At 40.7% G+C, this 22,701-nt stretch overlaps 2 pseudogenes; one reads left to right on the top strand and one right to left on the bottom strand.

Moving 5' to 3' along the window:
• Positions 1-8,591: 8,591 nt before the first annotated feature.
• LOC141562153 (homeodomain-interacting protein kinase 1 pseudogene) lies at positions 8,592-9,362 on the bottom strand (annotated as a pseudogene).
• An 8,302-nt stretch (positions 9,363-17,664) lies between these two features.
• LOC141562151 (homeodomain-interacting protein kinase 1 pseudogene) lies at positions 17,665-20,561 on the top strand (annotated as a pseudogene).
• The last annotated feature ends 2,140 nt before the right edge of the window (positions 20,562-22,701 follow it).

Here is a 22,701-nt window from a genome sequence, read left to right as displayed (position 1 = left end):
AATAGTCAAAGAGTATGGGCCAGCGACCTGGGCTCAAGATGGAAGTTGGGGATATAGAACTCCAATATACATGTTGAACAGGATAATTAGGCTTCAGGCAGTTGTAGAGATTATCACCAATCAGACAGCTGAGGCACTACATCTTTTGGCTGATGAAGCTACTCAAACCAGAGAGGCTGTTTTACAACATAGACTTGTGCTGGATTATTTGTTGGCTGAGGAAGGGAGAGTTTGTGCTAAACTAAATTTATCCACATGTTGTATAAAGATTGATAACAATGGTAATCTAGTGAAGGAAATCACTAAGAACATTAGGAAACTTGCTCATGTTCCTGTACAGACTTGGACCTCACTGTTCAATACTTCTAGATGGTCCTGGTTTGGGAAGCTGGTGGAAGCAGCTCCTTTGGTTGGGCCTTATAGCTTTTAGTGGTGTTATATTATTCCCTATCTACATCCCTTGTTTGATCAGATTAATAACCAGAATTGTCCAAAACTCATCATCTGGAATGATCAGGTTGGAAGAGAAAGCTGAAGGGTCTGTTAAATAGATGCTGTTAAAAGGGTAAGGGTGGAGCCAGTGGCCCAAGGCCAACAGGAATCAGAAGGAAATGAGGAATTCATAGGGAATGTGAAATTATGTTACAAAAATTTGAAGAGATCTCAGTGTACAAAATAAGAGGAGGGACTGAATGAGATGAGGTGAGATCTTTCAAGACAGTTGTGAAAATCGAGTAAGGCTTCATCTACTTCAGAGTTCGAGTAGTCCTGAAGGACTCTGAAGTTCGAGCAAAGGGCATTACCTTCCCCTCCTATGACATCTCCCTATTTCATCCAAATATGGGCAACTATGTACTTATTGGTCAAGTTCAATTTCATGGGTAGATCTCGCGTTTAGAATGTAAGACTCTCAGCCAATGAGGATGAGGGTCAGTGGTGGGAGGGGGCGTTTTGCTTTAGGGATTAAAGGTGCTGTCCTGCCCACAGGAGGCGCTTCCTCTCTAAGAGTGGGACGCCCTTCTCGCGAGAATGTACAATAAACTTTGCTTTTCTCTAGAGCTCTCTCCAGCTTTTTTTATTAAATGGTGTTCCCTCACCATTTCCGTACTACACAGTAAGATTCCCACAACCCTGAGTTCTGATAACAGGGCTGCTTGTTTATAGAAGTGATAACCACTGATCTTCTATTTTCTCAAAACTTTCTAAACTTTATTTTCCCCTTTCTCTCCCTCCTCCTACAAAAGCCAGAGGCACAGAGAGAGAAAGAGAAAAAAAGATTTTTCAAACTTCTTTTTTTTTTTCTACCTGAGCCGCTCGGGAATAATAACTACTCTGAATGAATTCCAATTTCCACAACTTAGCATGATATTTTCCTAAAACTGTAACACAGAGGCTGAATTCTTATCTCTTATGAGGTTGCTAACTTTTAACACAGTCCAAAAAATGCAAAGCAGACCAACATACACACACAGACAGACACAGAGATCTATTTTTCTTAAAGAGAGGCATTTATACAGTGGATCCTGTTCGTGACACCAATTTATGTTATGTGATTTTAGGGTAAAGTTCGGATTCGCTCCTATAAGTGAAACTCAAACACAATCAAAAATAAAAGTAAGATTTAATTATACAATACAGGGAATAGGTTGATTACAATAACAACGAATACATCAAATAAGACATAAAAGAAAAAGAATAATGACAATTATGATTAAAATATCAGAAAAGGATAAAGAAAACATCACCTCTCTGTGGGAGCACCAAATGGAAAGTGGCTGCGGAATCCAATTCTGCAGCCTTTAAATCCAGTTGGGAAAAGTTTGTCCCATCTCTGTGAGGGAAGCTCCTAATAGAGAATGCTGTCTGAATAGAGAAGGGACCCCGCTACTCTGAAGATCCTTAGAGAATATCTTCAACCCTGCTTCAAATGAGGGACACTGCCCTAAATCTTTTTTTAAATTAATTTAAGTTTTAACTGTTTGAGGGGGGGAAATGAGGTGGGTTAAGACTCCTTGCTAATTCCCAGCCACCATGAATGTCAATGGGAGATATCCAGTCTTTCCCAGCCCCCACTGGATCTGAGCTAACATAGGCTGTCACAGCCTCCACTCTAATGATTTGCTCAGGTTTCCCAATCCCTACCCCCAGCACAAACACTTCCTTATCTAAAAACCCATTCAATTCTATTCAAATTCTAACCCTGGCCAAAACCAGCCAGGAGCCAATGTGGGACTGCACCTACTGGCTCTTTTCAAGATTACCAAAAGCCCCTCATTATAGAAAGAGGGAAACTGGAGTCCACTCTTTCAGGAGCCCCAAACATTGCACACTCCAGCTATGACAAGGGTTCCTGTCTGCCTGATGCCAGCCCTGGCCTTGGCATTTTTCTAGCTATAACCTTACTTCCAAATCCCAAAATAAACATTTTATTAATCTAGGTAATCTGGTCCGTAAATTCTTTTCCAGAGGACTCATGCTGCGACTAGACCTCATTTAACTCTGTATCTTAGCACCGAATCCAAAGGGGTTGCAGGAGAGCTCTATTTGCCTCGGTACCCCAAAACTGCCAGTAGACCCCAATCCTCATTTCATCTAGGTGCCCCTTACCTAACTCTTATCAGTTTGATCATGAGATTCTGCTGTCTCCAGCAATCTGAATAAATTTACATGCAGACAACTCTAGTTGGTTTTCTCCTTCACAGATGGGATCTAAAATAGGGAATAAAGGAGAAAAGCCTCAATCCCAAATTCAAAATTGGTTATAAATATAATAGTAAAATAGTTTCTTTCACGAGAAAGGAAATAAAGGGCCAAAATATTAAGGACTTTAGAGCTCAGACACAATTTGATATTTGGTCCTGAAGATAATAAGGACTCATGAGAATTGAGTGAATAGGGTATTGACGTGGTCATTCTTGTGTTTTAGGAAGATCATTTTGATAGCTGAGTGGGGGATGTACTGAGGTGAGGTGAAACTTCAGCCAGAGGCCATTGTAATAGTCTAAGCAAAGAGATGATGGACTCATGCATCAAGGTGGTATCAGTCCTGAAGCATAGTAGAGGATTTCCTTGGAAATGTTGCCAAAGTCGAAATGGATAGGAACTTAGCAATAGATTGGATATGGATAGGGACAAATTTAAAGAGTGAAGAGTTGAAGCTATCACTGATAGAATGCTTTTGAAATACCCAATACACAGAAAAATCCCAAACTACATATTCTTCACATCAAAAACATTTTCAAAAGGACAAAGGCAAAAACTATTATTCTTGGGGTCCCTTTTCAGATAACTGTCCTCAGTACAATTAATTAAAACTTATTTTCAGATAAAAGAATCTGAAAAGTTCTTGAAAACATCAATTAAACTTTTTGAAATAACCCTTTCAAACTATAGATCACATTTCTGATCATATTTTTTAATATTTATAACCCTTATGTAGCTAAAGAAAGAAATATTCAATCAATTAAAATCTTGTAAGATCAGCCTGTCCCTTTAAATCACAGTTTGTTTTCTTCAGCCAAAAGTAGCTGCAGCTTTCCAGTGCTGCTCTGCCCCTGCAAAAACAGATCCTGTCTCACAGCCTTTTCTCTGTGACTACCCTTTCCAACCAGTTCCTTCTTTTCCCCCCAGATTTCTAATTGAAATCATTTGCTTCTGCTTCTTAAGTCACCTTCATTCTCCTGTCCCATTTCTCTGTAACCCTTCTTACTAGATGTTCCATTTCAACCAATGAATATCTTTTGTAAATCAATTTCTCTTGTCTCTTGTCTTCAAATCACCATTTTTTAAACTTAAAAAAGTACTTTAAATTTCAAGATTCACAATTAATTTTGAACCCAATTTCATAAAACTTATAATATAGTTTACAAATTACCCAATAATTCTAGAAAGCAACATACCATTTAAGTAGGGATATACAAACACCAACCTTCCTCCCACCCCCCGCCAAGATAAGCTACTGGCATTTTGTTTAATAACCTATATTTCAATTTGAAGTCCAAACAAATACTAAAAAAGGTTTTTTCTGTTCAGTTTTATAGGCCTTGTGGCTATAAATATACATATATATATTCAAACAATTTTATCTTCTTTATAAATCTAACATTTCCAAGGCAACAGGAAAATTATTTCTCCCAATTTCAAAATTATGGTACCTCTTTAAAATATAGTAAGTTCCCAAAACTCTTAATCAAATGTCCCAGACAAAAAAATACCTAGTTTAGCCTTGTTAAACTTTCTGTTCTCTAATTCCATGAAAGCAAACTTGCTAATAATTATTTTTTATTTTTTCTCCTGGCACAAGTTTTAGAAACATGCCTAGTTTTTCCTCAGTTCCAACAGGTCAGAGATCCCCCATGTTCAGCTATTTACCCCTCTTACTCTATTTTTATTCTCCCTTCAAATATCTATAATTTCTTATTTCCAATCTTAAGTTTCCAATCTTAACACACATATCAATTTAAAGTTATTTTAAAATTAACCAGTACTTTAGTTTGTAAAATTTCCTAAAATCTACCTAGATATTCCATTCAAACTTCTATTCTTTAGTAAGCCAGGAAAGAGTTAAGCACCAATTTTTGCATTAGCATGAACATTTTTTTTTTTTCCCTCTGCTGAGCCCTGATAACAACTCCTTGTTTACACGACTGATAACCACTGTCCTTCTATTTTCTTAAAACTTTCCAAACTTTCAATCTATGTTTTCATTTTTCTCCAATCTTTCCTCCTCCCTGCAAAATTGCTTCCAGAGGCAGAGGGAGTGAAAAAGAAAAAAAGATTTTCTTTTCTTGAGAAGCCCAAAATAAGTTCCCAAATTACCGATATATTCTGAGTTACTCTGAAAGAATTACTATTTCCAATTCCCACAATTCAGACTGATATTTTGCTAAGCCTGTTAACACACAGGGCCAAATTCTTATCTCTTATGAACCTGCTAACTTTTAACACAGAACAAAAGCAATGCAAAGCAGACATAGATACATAGACAAAAGCAAACACTATTTTCACTTTTACATACAAATTTAAGTCTGATAAACCCAAATACTCCTGGGATATACATCCTCCCAGTTTTCTTCCCTCTTATATGTGGGAAGTTCATTTCAGTCTGGAATTTCCTAACTAATGTTCTTATACAAATTGTTGGACTGCTTCTATACCACCTGGACCTGGTCCAGGTGTCAGCTGAGGCACTATGTTACCCTCACACCTAGGTAAAGGTCCTTTTTTACCCTCGTGCTCCAGCACCCACCCAAGAGCCTCCTCAGGAAAAGTCCTTTATTGTTGGGGTCAACAGCAGTCCACACCAAAAACAAATTTAGGAGAGCTAATCCCTCAGGGTCTCCCTTGACCCAGCCAATAGACCTCCAGACTTCCTAAAAGCTTTACCTTGAGAACACATGTTTCTTTTCAGGCTGCAATGCTGGCCATCAGGACTCTACTTGTTTCAATCTTCAATTCTGCATTCCACTGAGTATCCTGGCCCCTGGTCGGTTGTCTAAGGGCGGTGGGAGGCTGCTCACCCAGAACCAGGGACCACGGAGAAAAATACTCTGTGGGCACCTGTCCCTGTTCAGGGTGCACATAGCCATCTCCCCCAAAGACCCTCCTGGACGAGCTCCCATCTGTGAGGGATATAGAAGACCCTTACCCAACATGACTACTCAGAGATCACTCAGTAGAATGCAGAAAAGTTGTTTATTGAAAACCTCCTGAGGATGAGCTGTCCCATTGAGAGATGAGAAATAGAAAGCTCAAAATAGGAGGGCTAAAGAAGTAGTAAAGATACCTATCTTTTATACAAGAATTTACATCACAAGTAAAAGAGCATTGAGAAGGGGAGGGGAAGGCAGCTAATTGGTTGTTACTGTTTGGAGAGATTGGAATGGAAGATTTCTGTTTTCCCAAAATCTCCTCATTTCTAGGAAACAGAAAATCAGGCCTTCAGGCTTAATCAAGCAGATAGTGGTCCAGCTAATAGACTAAATATCAATATATGTTAAATACTGATAAATGTCATCAGCTCAGATTAAGTAAATATGGTTACAGCTGGCCAAGGCTCAAATAAATATGGGTCTGCTCATGGTATATAGCTCATAGGCAAAACATAGAAATAATGAAAATGAAATACAGAAAAAGAATTTACATATTCTTGTAAGTTCTTCACCTTATCTCCCTCTATTCCCCACAGGAGAAAGTTTCTCTTCTTCACCCCTCCCCCCCACCACATGGCCATTCTGAGGACCCCACCATTCTTGGAGGTCCAAGGCCACCAGGCTCTCTGTTCTGTTCTGGGGCAGAAATCTGTGTTGAGCCCCTCTCCCACTCCACTGTTGTGTTCAGGCTGTATCCAGCACGAGAAAGGTCACTGGATTGGGGTGAGCTTGGAGATATGTCTCTACCAGGCTGCTACTCCCTGAACAAAGGTAGGAGCTACCCGCCCTCAAGTTCCAGGGTGAGACCTCATCATCCAGGAAGCACTGGGTAAGTTAACAGCTCTTTCTCCCTGGAGTGATAGCCACTGTCCTTCTATTTTCTCAAAACTTTCCAAACTTTCAGTCTATGTTTTCATTCCCCCCCATCTTTCCTCTTTCCTGCAAAGTTGTTTCCAAAGGCAGAGGGAAACAAAAAGAAAAAAAGATTTTGTTTTCTTGAGAAGCCCAAAACTAGTTCCCAAATTATCGATATATTCTGATTTACACTGAAAGAATTACTATTTCCAATTCCCACAATTCAGCCTGATATTTTTCTAAGCCTGTAACACAGAGGCCGAATTCTTATCTCTTATGAGCTTGCTAACTTTTAACACAGAACAAAAGCAATGCAAAGCAGACATAGATACACAGAGAAAAGCAAACTCTTTTTTTTTTAATTAATTTTATAATTTTAAATTTTTTTTGACAGTACATATGCATGAGTAATATTTTTTTTATAACATTATACCTTGTATGCATTTTTCCAAATTTTCCCTTCCAACCCTCTACTCCCTCCCCTAGATGACAGGCAATTTCATACATATTACATGTGTTACAATATAACCTAGATATAATATATGTGGGTAGATCCAACTTTCTTGTTGCAGGTTAAGAATTGGATTCCAAATGTATAAGTAACCTGGGCAGAAAAACAGTAGTGCTAACAGTTTACATTCAATTCCCAGTGTTTCTTCTCTGGGTGTAATTGTTTCTGTCCATCATTGATCAACTGGAAATGAGTTGCATCTTCTTTATGTTCAAGATATCCACTTCCATCAGAATATATATTCATATAGTATTGCTGTTGAAGTGTATAGTGATCTTCTGGTACTGCTGATTTCACTCAGCATCAGTTCATGTAAGTCTCTCCACACCTCTCTGTATTCATCATACTGGTCATTTCTTACACAGCAATAATATTCCATAACCTTCATATACCATAATTTACCCAACCATTCTCCAATTGATGGATATCCATTCATTTCCAGTTTCTAGCTACTATGAAAAGAGCTCCCACAAACATCGTGGCACATACAGGTCCCTTTCCCTTCTTTAGTATTTCTGCTGGATCAAAGGGTATGCACAGTTTGATAACTTTTTGGGCATAGTTCCAAATTGCTCTCCAGAATGGCTGGATTCTTTCAGAACTCCACCAACAATGCATTAGTGTCCCAGTTTTCCCACATCCCCTCCAACATTCATCATTATTTGTTCCTGTCATCTTAGCCAATCTAACAGGTGTGAAGTGCTATCTCAGAGTTGTCTTAATTTGCATTTCTCTGATCATTAGTGATTTGGAACATTCTTTTATATGTATGGATACAGTTTCAATTTCATCATCTGAGAATTTTCTGTTCATATCCTTTGACCATTTATCAGTTTGGAATGAATTGATTTCTTATAAATTAGGGTCAGTTCTCTATATATTTTAGAAATATATCGATAAAAGAGGTTTATTTTGGGGGTTGGAAGTCAGGGTAAAGGTAGAAAGACACTAGGGCCAGGGCTGGCTCCGGGCAGACAGGAACCCTTGGCCTTGCTGGAGTATGCTATGTTTGGGGCTCCTGCAAAGAGTGGGCTCCAGTTTCCCTCCTTTTATAATGAGGGGCTTTTGGTAATCTTGGAAGGGGCCCGTGGGTAGAGTCCCAGATTGGCTCCTGGATGGTTTCAGGCAGGAATAGTATTTGAATAGAATTCAATGGGTGTTTATATAAGGAAGTGTTTGTGCTAGGGGTGTGGGTTAGGGAAACCAGAGCAGAATGGGAGCTGGTACAACCCAAGTTAGCTCAGATCCGGTAGGGCTGGGAGAGCCCAGATATCTCCCATTGGGATTCATGGGGGCTAGGAATTACAGAGGAATCTTCACCCACATCATCTTCATCCTATTCAGTATCCTCTATGAAATAAGGGGGATTACATTGTGCTACCTCTTTTTTTAGTGGTAGGTCACTTCTTTATTGTTTTCATAATACAATATATATATATATATATATATATATTTATACAGTTATCTGGCTGTACAAGAAAATAGGATGGAGAAAGGAAAAAATACCTGAGAAAGAAAATAAAATGCAAGCAAACAACAAAGGAAAGCCCATAAATGAATGTTCTAGCTTTGCCTCATAGAGTGTTAGGATTATTACTAGGTGGGATGATGACAGGCTGATCTTGCACAGGGACCAGGGGACTATAGGAAGAGTTGGTACAGAGTGAGCTGCTCCCCATCAGTGAGGAGACTTGAGTAGGTAAGACATCCAATGTAGAGACAGTCTGGGCCTGAGCTGGGACCGGCTGCTTGTTCTTGGAGGAGAGGGCACTTGACTGCTGCTGCCTGACAACATGAGCTGCTCCAACGATGAGGGGCTGAGCCGTAGCCAGAGTCACGTGGTTTGTCAGCAGAGAGGGCTGCTGCATAAGGCTACTGTACTGGCTGCCACCTGAGTGCCCATTCCTCCAGTCTCCCAGCTGCTGGCCAATCCCCATGGCCTGGGGAATGACCTCAGTAGGCTGAACGCAACTGTGTAGAGCCACCCCAGAGAACTGCTGCCCTGTTGAAGGTAAGAGGATCTGCCGGGTTCCTCCAGGCCAGGCCTGCAGGACAGTGGCAGTGTGTCCAACCAGCGCCGGCCGGCTAGGTGCACAGCTCAGAGTAAAGGGCACCACATGCTGTGGTGTGATGATGGCTGCTTGAGGATGGAGAGTTGCTGCTATAAGTGGTGGACAGCTTCCCTGGCTGAGGACTCCTGACTGGATCTGTAATGGCTGAGCAGCAGGTGCCTGGGGTACCATTGGCACAGCATTCTCCATCCTCCCAGGGAATCCAGAATGCTGAGCAGATGCCTGGAATCCAGTTTAAAAAGCAGGTGGACACACGAGGAAAGTTGTCTGCATGGAGCTTTATTCAGGTTGCTGGAGAGAGCAGAATCTCATGATCAAATTGATGAGAGTTAGGTAAGTGGCACCTAGATGAAATGAGGATTGAGGTCTACTGGCAGTTTTGGGGTATGGAGGCAAATAGAGCTCCCCTGCAACCCCTTTGGATTCGGTGCTAGGATAAAGTGTTAAATGAGGTCTAGTGCCATTGGAAGAGTCCTCTGGAAAAAGTATTTACAGACCAGAATACCTAGATTAATAAAAGAGGTTTATTTTGGGGTGTGGAATTAAGGTTATAGGTAGAAAGATGCCAGGGCTGGCATCGGGCAGACAGGAAACCTTGTCATAGCTAGAGTGTGCAATGTTTAGGGCTCCTGAAAGAGTGGACTCCAGTTTCCCTCTTTCTATAATGAGGGGCTTTTGGTAATCTTGAAAAGAGCCAGTAGGTGCAGTCCCACATTGGCTCCTGGCTGGTTTTGGCCTGGGTTAGAATTTGAATAGAATTGAATGGGTTTTTAGATAAGGAAGTGTTTGTGCTGGGGGTAGGGATTAGGAAACCTGAGCAAATCATTAGAGTGGAGGCTGTGACAGCCTATGTTAGCTCAGATCCAGTGGGGGCTGGGAAAGGCTGAATATCTCCCACTGGCATTCATGGTGGCTGAGAATTATCAAGGAATCTTAACCCATGTCATTTCCCCCCCTCAAACAGTTAAAACTTAAATTAATTTAAAAAAAGATTTAGGGCAGTGTCCCTCATTTGAAGCAGGGTTGAAGATATTCTCCAAGGATCTTCAGAGTAGCGGGATCCCTTCTCTATTCAGACAGCATTCTCTATTAGGAGCTTCCCTCACAGAGATGACGATCTACCTGGGACAAACTTTTCCCAACTGGATTTAAAGGCTGCAGAATTGGATTCCGCAGCCACTTTCCATTTGGTGCTCCCACAGAGAGGTGATGTTTTCTTTATCCTTTTCTGATATTTTAATCATAATTGTCATTATTCTTTTTCTTTTATGTCTTATTTGATGTATTCGTTGTTATTGTAATCAACCTATTCCCTGTATTGTATAATTAAATCTTACTTTTATTTTTGATTGTGTTTGAGAGTTTCACTTATAGGAGCGAATCCGAACTTTACCCTAAAATCACATAACATAAATTGGTGTCACGAACAGGAGCCACTGTATAAATGCCTCTCTTTAAGAAAAATAGATCTCTGTGTCTGTCTGTGTGTGTATGTTTGTCTGCTTTGCATTTTTTGTTCTGTGTTAAAAGTTAGCAACCTCATAAGAGATAAGAATTCAGCCTCTGTGTTACAGTTTTAGGAAAATATCATGCTAAGTTGTGGAAATTGGAATTGATTCAGAGTAGTAATTATTTCAGAGTGGCTCAGGTAGGAAAAAAAAAGAAGTTTGACAAATCTTTTTTTTCTTTTTCTCTCTCTCTGCCTCTAGCTTTTGCAGGAGGAGGGAGAGAAGGGGGAAAATAAAGTTTTGAAAGTTTTGAGAAAGTGGAAGATCAGTGGTTATCACTTCTATAAACAAGCAGCCCTGTTATCAGAACTCAGGGTTGTAGGAATCTTACTTAAAAAAAATCCTTATTACCATGTTTGCTTTCATGGACTTAGAGATCAGAAAGTTTAAGAAGGCTAAGTTGGGTAATTGTCTTCAGCATTTGATTAAGAGCTTCAAGAACAATGGTTAAATAATTTGGCAATTGGTTATTTTCATTTTGCAACTATATAAATTGATGTAAAATTTTTGTGACTTTAAACTTTTTAACCTCTTGTACCAATTTGTAAGTAAAAGAACAAAAAAAATTGACTATTTTATACCGGTGGGGAAGTTTTCCCTGAAAAGCAGGTTTTCAAAGTCTGCTAGAGAGGAATCATGGTAATAAAACCTTATCTGCTTAATGCCACCTGTGAAAAAGAAGTTTCTGCTAGTGGCCTTGAAACACTCAGGCAGAAGGAAGAAAAAAAACTAAACAAAACTAAACAAAACAAAACAAAACTAGTTGGTTTGCTTCTGAAACATTTGACAATTTGTTAACATTATGGGTAATGTTTACTGGACATGTGGGTTTTATAGAGGAATTAACTATTTACTGTATTATGAATCTTAAAGTTTAAAAAAAAGGTGATTTTTAAAAAGCGACAAGAGATATTGATTTACAAAAGTAATTAATAGTTTAAATGGAGCATCTAGTCAGAAGCGTTATTGGGTTTGGAAGTGTTTAAAGTATGTTGGAGAAGTTTTGAGCAAGTAAGCATTAGGAGGAAAGACAGAGATGGGACAGGATAAGGATTGATTAATGGGAGCAAATGATTTCAAGAAGAAATCAGTGGGAAAAAGAAGAAACTGGTTGGAAAGGGTCGTCACAGAGAGATGGCTGTGAGGCGGGATGTGTTTTTGCAGGGGAGAGCAGCAGTAGGAAGCTGAGGTCGTTTTTGGCTGAAGAAAGCAAATGAATTAAAAGGGTCAGGCTTCTCTTACAAGACCTTAATTGATTGAACATTTGTTTCTTTAGATACATAATGGTTTTCGTGTTTAAAGAGTATGATCAGAAATGTGATATGTAGTTTGAAAGGGTTATTAAAAAAAAAAGTTTAATTGATGTTTTTAAGAACATTTCAGATTCTTTTATGTGAAAATAGAAAGTTTCAATTAACTGTATTGATGACAATTATTTAGAGGGAGTCCAAAGAGAATAGTTTTTGCCTTTATCCTTTTGAAAATGTTTTAGTTATGGGGAATAAGTAGTTTGGGATTTTTCTGTGTATTGGGTATTTTTTTTAAAGCAAAATGATAGATATAATATTCAATTTATGGAACATCTACTTGGGTATATAAGAATTGTGTAAACATTCTGGGATAAATTTCTTATTGTTAAAAGTCTTACATTATGTAGATCTTCTTGTGGCAGGGAGGAAAAAGAGTGACCTTGTCCAAGTCACTATAAGTTTGTTAAATTATTTAGGAGCACAGAGACTGAGAATTCCTTAAGACAAATTGCAGTTTGTGAAATGTCAAGTAAAATATTTAAGTCATTTTATAAGTGAAGGGAAAAAGAAATTAGATCCTGTAAATTACTTGAGGGAAAGAATGGAAACAGAAAAGGTAAGGAATTGGCACACAGGGAATTGGTCACTGAAATTTTGACTAATCTTATGTTACCTAAGAACATTGCAGTGATTCATGTGCAGGGGTACCAAAGAGGAGATTCATTTGGGACAAGAGGAGACTGCTTTGTGGATGAGGAGGTGAACCGGGCTGGAGAAGAAGAATCAGTAAGTATGCAGAAGATGATGGTGCTAATTCTGGCATTTCTGCTTCAAATGCTTCCAACTTCCTTCACCCCAGGAGAGAAGAGGAAATCCAAAGCCTTGGTGCTGACGAGGATAAAGAAGGGCACTGGTTCCTCCCTGATGGCAGAGAAGTACTGACCACAGCAGATATGAGACGTGAACTCCAATATTTACCTCAAGGCAGTCACTGGACCTGTGTGACTTAGTGTTGACTAAGTTGGAGGCACTGGGATTGTACCCAATAGCAGGCAACTGGTCAGCGGGTGTCCTGTTTGTCAAGCTGAATAGGGCAGCCCAATGACAAGTCCAAAAAGGAGGAAGGCCTCCTGATATCAGGCCTTGCAAAAGTGTACAGATGGACTTTACCGAGCTGCCATCAGTGGGGCGTCTCAAATACCTGTTGGTTGTAGTGAACTATCTGACTTTATGTGTGGAAGCCAACCATTCTGGAGAGCAATGTGGAATTATGCCCCAAAAGTTATCAAATTGTGCATGCATACCCTTGGATCCAGCAGTGCTACTACTGGGCTTATATCCCAAAGAAATACGAAAGAAGGGAAAGGGACCTGTATGTGCCAAAATGTTTGTGGCAGCCTTTTTTGGTAGTGGCTAGATAATGGAGAATGAATGGATGCCCATCAATTGGAGAATGGTTGGGTAAATTATGGTATATGAAGGTTATGGAATATTATTGTTCTGTAAGAAATGATGAGCAGAATGAATACAGAGAGGCTTGGAGAGACTTACATGAGCTGATGCTGAGTGAAATGAGCAGAACCAGGAGATCATTATACACTTCAACAACAATACTGTATGAGGATGTATTCTGATGGAAGTGGATATCTTCAACAAAGAGAAGTTCTAACTCAGATCCAATTGATCAATGGTGGCCAGGATCAGCTACATTCTCTCTAGCTAATACAGATGTCCCCCTGCTAAACTACCAGTCTGCCCTGTGTCCATCATGGGCAGCACCTGTTGCAGGAGTTGCCCAGCAGAATGTCTCCTTGCATCCTGGAACTACTCCTATTTGCACTCAGACTGATCCATTCCAGCAGCCTTTCATCGTGTGTCCACCTGCTTTTCATACTGAACTCCAGTCACCTGCAAAGCATTTTGGATTCCCTGTGAGGATAGAGAATGCTGTGCCAATCTTACCCCAGGCACCTGCTGCTCAGCCACTACAGATCCGGTCAGGAGTCCTCACCCAGGAAAACTGTCCACCACTAATGGTAGCAACTCTCCATCCTCAAGTAGCCACCAGCTTCATTAGTACATGGATGTTTGGAAAGGTTATGATGGGGATGATTGCTAGTGTATTAATTTCTAAACCTATTCAAGCTGCAAACCAGTAGCTGCTGAACAAGGTAAGGCATGTGATGATGAGTGATGTGATGACTCTCTAAAGGATTATAATTCACTCTTCTATCATCTGGGCATCTTTTGGGGGATGGATAGAAATATAATAGAGAATTCAATGGCAGTGTAAAAAGCATGATGTCCTGTAAAAGCATACTTGGGGGTCACATTCCTAGGTTCAAATATTACACATTGTGGTTGTTATTTTTTTTAAAAAGATCTGGACCCCAGTAAAACTACTAAAAACAGGACCACTGGCTGACAGAGGCAAAGAAAAAAACCTAATACTGACACTAGAGACTCCTAGTTCCTAGAAGTCAATGGCCTTGCACTTTGTCTTCCTGCTCCACCCAGATTCCTTCTCCCTCTAGAAACATCCCCCACTAATTAAACTTTCTATAGAGTTCAGCTGACACTAATCAAACTTTCTCTAGAGCTGAGGTAATGTTAACTACCACTAATTAAACTTTCTATAGAGTTCAGCTGACACTAATCAAACTTTCTCTAGAGCTGAGGTAATGTTAACTACCACTAATTAAACTTTCTATAGAGTTCAGCTGACACTAATCAAACTTTCTCTAGAGCTGAGGTAATGTTAACTACCACTAATTAAACTTTCTATACATGTTAAGTACCACTCATCAAACTTTGTATAGAGTTGAACTGAAGCCGATTCAAACCCAAACTTCCCTTTTATTTCCATAGCCCCCAAGGCCTGAATTCTAATCATAAAGCTAAGTACTCTGGTTGAACCACCTGGAAAAACTCCTAATCCCTTCTTGGGAGCTTTTGTCTGCTAAGAGACTCAATTTCTTTGTGATTTTTATGAAATAAACTCTACTATTTCTTTGCCTCAGAAGTAAGAGTGAATTATTTCACTAGACTTGAGCCTTGCCTCAAACACCATAAGCCTGGGATCCCCAACAATCCTAAGTACTTGAGCTCTTAGTTGCCTGCTCAGATGGATGTGCTTCCAATCAGGAGTCTTTTCTTAATTCCCAGATTTGGATCATCCTTGAGCACTAATCACCTTTCCAGGGACATCTGAATCCCCAGTCTTGCCTTAGTTATACTAGCCGGAACAACAGGCCCAGGGCCTGGTGGGCTGCTGTAGTTCTGTGGAAGCAATGTTCATGTGAGCAAATACTAGTTCTGGAAATGTTAATTTGTTTATTCATTTTACCCAGTAAGCACACATTAAGCACCTACTGTATGTAGTGCTCTATGCTAGATATTGAGAGATACAGACCTTTTATTTTATTTTATTTTTTCTGAGGCTGGGATTAAATGACTTGCCCAGGGTTGCACAGCTAGAAAGTGTTAATTGTCTGAGACCAGATTTGAATGCAGGGCTGGTGCTCTATCCAGTGTGCCACCTAGCTGCCCCGACATATATACATTTTAGATAAAACTTTATAAAAAATGATTTGTTCTTCATGAAGTTTATAGTTTTGTAGCTGGGGCAAAGGCAAGGAATGAGAAAAGTTAAGGATGTGTCTAGAAGTGAAATTTTACTTGGAATGAAATGCCAAGTGGTGGAAGATTTTTGGAGCAGAAGGCTGACATAAATATGAATCTACTAACATGATATGAAGGATAAATTCGAGAAAGTGGGCAGTGGTAGAAAAACATGTTAGGTGGCCATTGTAATGTAAATGTAGCTGGAGAGGGTTGGTAGAATCAAAAATTTAGAAAGCATATTAAGGATAGAAGAAAAATTGGGGGTGAAGGATAAATCCTTGAGCTCAGCTTTTACTAAAGAAATTTATCCTTAAGTAATGAGAGTATTGAGCTTAGAAACTAGATCTACCAAAGAGGACAGAGTATATGGTATAGCAGATCACTGTACTGGAGCCAGGGAGTCTGGATTCAGATTTGCCTCAGATCACATGAGACAACATTGTAAAATACTTCATACAGTGCCTGGCACATAGTAGGTGCTTAACCAATATTGTTCCCTTCCTTAACCCTACTTACTATATCCAGGTATGAATTTAAATTTTGCCTCAAATCTAATAAGACAATATGTGTGAAGCACTTAGAACAGTGCCTGCCACATAGTAGATGCTTACAAAATATTTGTTCCCTTCTCTACCCCTTACCCTGAGCTACTGTGTGTCTCTGTGATTTAGCCTCTCTGTGCCTTAGTTTCCTTCTCTGTAAAATGATGTAGTAAGATAATGACTTAACTTCTATCTCCAAGTCCATTTTATGCATTTATTATATATTCTATAATATTTTCCATGTTAGTTTCCAGCTGGTGTTATTACCTTTATTAGGCAGTAAGTTCCTTGAGGGCACAATTCCTGTCCTGTTCCTATCCTTAAAAAGCTTACATTTGGAATCCTAGAAGCTGCTTATCTCAAAGCCTTGTGGGAAATATAGTTCAGAAAAACAGTGTCTTTACTTGGACATAGGCTTAGCTGGACATACCCTTACAAAATTCCAATATTTTGAAGCTAGAATGAACCTCAGAGATCATTTAGCCCAGGAGTTCTTAACCTGGGGTTTTTAAAATTTGTTTTAAAAAGACATTTTGATAATTATATTTCAATAAACTTGATCTCCTTTATAAGTAACCCTATTTATTTTATTGTATGAATTTGAAAACATGATTCAAAGACTGCGTTTATAGACTCCACCAGATTTTCAAACAAGTTAATGACATAAAAAGGGTTTGAATCCCTGCTCTATCTAGTTCAAGTTTTTTGTTTCATAGATGAGGAAAAAGAAAAGTCACTCCGATAAGGTCATACAAATAATAACTGTCGGAGAAATGTCTTGACTCCATTATGGGGAATAAGCATAGTACCTTATACTTTGTAGGTATTCAGTAAAAGCTAAATTGAATTGAATATAAACCAAGGTGGCATTTGCAAATGGAATAGGAGCAGAGAACCACAAGGCCTAATTGAAAAGTTTTAAAATATTTTAAAGTCAAGAGACCCAACTTTGTGCTAGACTAACTGGAAAAATTTGATTCCCTAGCTAGTTAATGAATCAGAATAAAGAATACCAACAGTGATTCCTGAGGGAAGGGTAGAAAGGGCTAGATAAAACCACTGGGCATAGAGTTTGGGCAATAAAAAATATTTTTCTAAAGAAAAACAAGTAATAAAAGCTCCAGGATACAAGAGAAAAATAAAGATTTTTAAAATAGGAAATATAATGAAGTACCTATGAAAACATTTAAATTATTGTTAGATCATATTTCTATAACTCTTCAGATTTTATTTCCACAACTCTATTGTTAGGAGTTTTACTAAGTACTAAGTGGGTTGTCTGGTACTTAACAATTGTCTAGCTCATTGAACTCAGAGTTGACACCTGTAAAGAGTTCACACCTGTAAAGGAGTTTGCTCATTGGTTCTGTAAGGAGTTCTCACAAACTCATGGATTCTCTGGGAGGATATAAGGAGCCAATATTGGATGGGGAAGTAAGCCTGGATTGGGTCAAGGAGAAGATCTCGACTTGAATTCCTGTCTGCATTTTCAGATTATTGAATTGAAACTAAAACTAAGGCTGGCTCCAGAAGCTCCTCAAGAAGTCTGCTCCCAGGGAACCATTGCAATTTTCAGAAAACAGAACATCACAATAGATGATTTTCTCTAAATCATTTTTGATTAGAGAAATATAAATCGAAACAGATTTCAGATATCATTTCACACCTAGCAGACTGGCTAAAATGACAGAAAGAGAGAAGAGAAAGAGAGAAGAGACAGAGATAGAGAAAGAGCACCAGTGCGAGCATGTGCTAGAAGCTTCCAAAATTTCCCCAGTAAAAATGGACAGAAGATTTGGGAACATGAAAAAGATGCTGCACAAAAGTCACTCGTGGGGTAGGGCCTCACACCTGCAGGTGTTCTCCCCACCGACAGTCTCAAGTGCCTTCTGCAGTGCAAAGAAATGGAAAACAGAGCCTTCTAGCTGGGACATTTCAGGACACAGCAGCAACAAAAAGTATCCTACCCCCACCAAGAACCTCTCAGCCACACAAGGACAACAAAACTCCTCTCACCAGGTGACAAGTTTCAACCTCCCCTCTTATGACCAGAGCCTCCTTCTGCCAGCTCCCACAGTGGAGCATGTCGTGGTCATGGCTGCTGACAGCAGGGGTGGTGCTGCCACCTCATCCTTCCAGAGCAGTCAGACCCTCACTCACAGAAGCAACGTTTCTTTGCTGGAGCCCTATCACAAATGTGGATTGAAGAGAAAAAATGAGGAAGTGGACAGCAATGGTAAAGGGCAGATCATAGAAGAACATCCCCCTCTCATGCAGCAGAACAGGACTGTGGTGGGTGCCGCTGCCACGACCACCACCATGACCACCAAGACCAGCAGTTCCAGCAGAGAAGGGGATTACCAGCTGGTCCAGCATGAAATCCTATACTCCATGACCAACAGTTACCAAGTCCTAGAGTTCTTGGGCCGGCGGACATTTGGGCAGGTGGCCAAGTGCTGGAAGCGGAGTACCAAGGAAATTGTCGCCATTAAGATCTTGAAAAACCATCCTTCTCATGCCCGACAACGCCAGATTGAGGTGAACATCCTTTCCCTCCTAAACAGGGACGATGCTGACAAATCTAATGTTGTCCGTTTTTATGAGTGCTTCCAGCACCAGAATCACACCTGCCTGGTGTTTGAGATGCTGGAACAGAACCTGTATGATTTCCTAAAGCAAAACAATTTTCGTCCACTGCAGCTCAAGTACATCCGGCCCATCCTACAGCAGGTGGCCACAGCTCTGAGGAAGCTCAAGAACCTTGGCCTGATCCACACCGACCTAAAGCCAGAAAACATCATGCTGGTGGATCCTGTGCAGCAGCCATACCGCGTCAAGGTCATTGACTTTGGCTCTGCCAGGCATGTATCCAAAGCTGTGTGCTCCTCCTACATACAGACACCCTGGTACAGGGCTCCTGAAATCATTCTTGGACTGCCGTTTTGGGAGGCTATTGATATGTGGTCCTTGGGCTGTGTGATAGCAGAGTTGTTTCTGGGCTGGCCTCTCTATCCCAGTGCTTCAGAATATGATCAGATTTGTTACATTTCACAAACACAAGGCCTCCCGGCAGAATACCTTCTGAGTGCAGGAACAAAAACAAGCATGTTTTTCAACAGAGATCCTCATTTGGGTTACCCACTGTGGAGACTAAAGACGCCAGAGGAACATGAATGGGAAACAGGAATCAAATCAAGAGAAACCCGCAAGTACATATTCAACTGTTTAGATGACATGGCCCAGGTGAATATGTCTACAGACTTAGAGGGAATGGATATGTGGGCAGAAAAAGCAGATAGAAGAGAGTTCATTGATTTGTTGAAGAAGATGCTGACAATTGATGCAGATAAGAGAGCTACTCCACTGAAAACCCTCAACCACCCATTTGTGACAATGACTCATCTTTTGGATTTCCCAACAAGCAATCATGTTTTGTCATGCTTGCAGAATATGGAGATCTGCCGAAGGACAGGGCACATGGATGATCCAGTGAAACAGATCAAGAACCCTTTGACCACCCATTTTGCCCCCAACACAAGCACAAATCTAACGATGAAGTTCAGCAACCAGCTCAATCCCGGGCACAGTGTCGCCAGTGTTTTAGCGTCCAGTTCTACTGCAGCAGCAGCTACACACTCTCTGGCTGATTCGGATGTCCCCCTGCTGAATTACCCGTCTGCCCTGTATCCATCATGGGCAGCACCTGTGGCAGGAGTTGCCCAGCAGAGTGTCTCCTTGCAGCCTGGAACAACTGCCATTTGCACTCAGACTGATCCATTCCTGCAGACTTTCGTCGTGCGTCCCCCTGCTTTTCAAACTGGACTCCAGGCATCTGCTCAGCTTTCTGGATTCCCTGGGAGGATGGAGAATGCTGTGCCAATGGTTCCCCAGGCACCTGCTGCTCAGCCATTACAGATCCAGTCAGGAGTCCTCAGTCAGGGAAGCTGTCCACCACTCATGGCAGCAACTCTCCATCCTCAAGCAGCCATCATCACACCACAGCATGTGGTGCCCTTTACTCTGAGCTGTGCACCTAGCCGGCCGGCGCTGGTTGGACACACTGCCACTGTCCTGCAGGTCTGGCCTGGAGGAACCCAGCAGATCCTCTTACCTTCAACAGGGCAGCAGTTCCCTGGGGTGGCTCTACACAATTCCGTTCAGGCTACTGCGGTCATTCCCCAGGCCATGGGGATTGGCCAGCAGCTGGGAGACTGGAGGAATGGGCACTCAGGTGGCAGCCAGTACAGTAGCCTTATGCAGCAGCCCTCTCTGCTGACAAACCACGTGACTCTGGCCACGGCTCAGCCCCTCAACGTTGGAGCAGCTCATGTTGTCAGGCAGCAGCAGTCAAGTGCCCTCTCCTCCAAGAACAAGCAGCCGGCCCCAGCTCAGGCCCAGACTGTCTCTACATTAGATGTCTCACCTACTCAAGTCTCCTCACTGATGGGGAGCAGCTCACTCTGTACCAACTCTTCCTATAATCCCCTGGTCCCTGTGCAAGATCAGCCTGTCATCATCCCACCTAGTAACAATCCTAACACTCTATGAGGCAAAGCTAGAATATTCATTTATGTGCTTTCTTTTAATGTTTGCTTGCATTTTATTTTCTTTCTCAGCAGTTTTTTTCCTTCTTGATCCTATTTTGTTGTACAGCCAGATAACTGTATAAATATGTATATATATTTTAACGTATTTAACAATATTTAATGTATTGCACTACCTGTCTTCTAGGGGAGGGTTTGAAGAAAAGGAAGGGAAAATGTGGAGCTAAAGGTCTTGCAAGGGTCATTGTTGAAAAATTTCCGATGAATATGTTTTTGTAAATAAAAAGCTTTAATTAAAAAAAAATAAAGAATTTACCTACCACTAAAAAAGGAGGTAGCACAATGTAATCCCTTTTATTTTGTAGAGGATGCTGAAGAGGATGAAGATGATGTGGGTGAAGATTCCTTTGTAATTCCTAGCCCCCATGAATTCCAATGGGAGATTTCTGGGCTCTCCCAGCCCCACCGGATCTGAGCTAACTTGGGTTGTCCCAGCTCCCATTCTGCTCTGGTTTCCCTAACCCCCGCCCCTAGCACAAACACTTCCTTATATAAAAACCCATTGAATTCTATTCAAATTTTAATCCTGGCTGAAACCATCCAGGAGCCAATTTGGGACTCTACCCACGGGCCCCTTTCAAGATTACCAAAAGCAACTCATTTTAAAAAGAGGGAAACTGGAGCCCACTCTTTGCAGGAGCCCCAAACATAGCATACTCCAGCAAGGCCAAGGGTTCCTGTCTGCCCGGAGCCAGCCCTGGCCCTAGCATCTTTCTACCTTTATCCTTACTTCCAACCCCCAAAATAAGCCTCATTTATCGATCTATGTTGTGAGGTAAGTAATTTCCTTTACATAGAACTCCTGCACCTATGGCAGGAGTTGCCCAGCTGAATGTCTCCTTGCAGCCTGGAACTACTCAAATTTGCACTCAGACTGTTCTATTCAGGCAGACTTTTGTCATGTGTCCACCTGCTTTTAAAACTGAACTCCATTTAATTCATTTAATCCTCATTTAATTCTGTATCTTTATGCCCAATACAAAGGTTGCAGGACAGCTCTATTTGACTCCCTATACCCCAAACCTGGCACTAGATCTCAAGTAACCCTAATTTCATTTAGATCCCCCTTACCTAATTCTCATTCTGTGTTTCCCTGATCATGAACACTGAAAACTAGGACCCCAAAAAGTGGAACCCTGAAAACTGAATATAACTTGGGTATTAAACAGAATCTTAACCTTCTCAAGGTTCTGGGAACCAATCTGGGTTCTCTGTTGCCCCGCAGTATTCTTCTGAGAAGAATATCTGTGTTCCTCCTTTCATCTCACCCTATCTCTAAAACATAGTGGACACCCAGACTTAGTCTGGACTGTGAGCAAAATTCTTTCATGGAGATTACTTGCATTTCTGGTAAAAAGTCCACTTTTTTGTCACATCTATTTTTAGGAAAGGCAGGACCAAGGAACCCGGAACTCTGGACCAGAAAAATGCTTCCAGAGACAAAAAAGTCTTTTCCAAAGCATTTCTAATCCCTTTTCTCTTGAACGAAATCTGGCTCTTAACTCTTGAGACACACAGGAGTGTGAGGAATATAGATGACCCTTACCCAAAATGACTACTTAGAGATCACTCAGTTGAAGGAGGAAAAGTTGTTTACTGAAAACCTCCTGAGGATGATGTGAGGTTCTCCACTGTCCTGCAGCTCAGTCATGCTAACCAGCTCTGAATCACTCCTGTACTCGTACCTTTGCAGCCTATTCAAAAAATTAGCTCCCATCCATATTATCTCTGTTCTGCAGAGGCAGCTGGTAACATACTGACCCTGAAGGCAGACCCCTTAGGTTTTTAAAAATGAGTAAAAAAAAAAATGAAGAGAATGATTGACAGCTTCTTTACAGAAGAAGAGCAAGTTTCCAACCCCAGGAGATTAACAGCAGACAGTGTCCATATAATACCCTGAAGGGGAATGTTACCTGGAACCCCATCACATAGTTCTCTCCTAGAAGAGACTATTAAAGAACTCAAAAGACAGAAGAAAAATGAGCAAAGGAAAGAGAAGATATGCTAGAGAGTAAAAACGTCCTGAAATTTGAATTGGAAAAGATAAAGAATTCACAGGAAGTGCAGCGAAACAGAATTTGTGA

The sequence above is a fragment of the Sminthopsis crassicaudata genome, chromosome 3 (genome assembly GCF_048593235.1).
Source record: "Sminthopsis crassicaudata isolate SCR6 chromosome 3, ASM4859323v1, whole genome shotgun sequence".
Taxonomy (NCBI): domain Eukaryota; kingdom Metazoa; phylum Chordata; class Mammalia; order Dasyuromorphia; family Dasyuridae; genus Sminthopsis; species Sminthopsis crassicaudata.
This window is presented reverse-complemented; position numbering and strand designations above follow the sequence as displayed.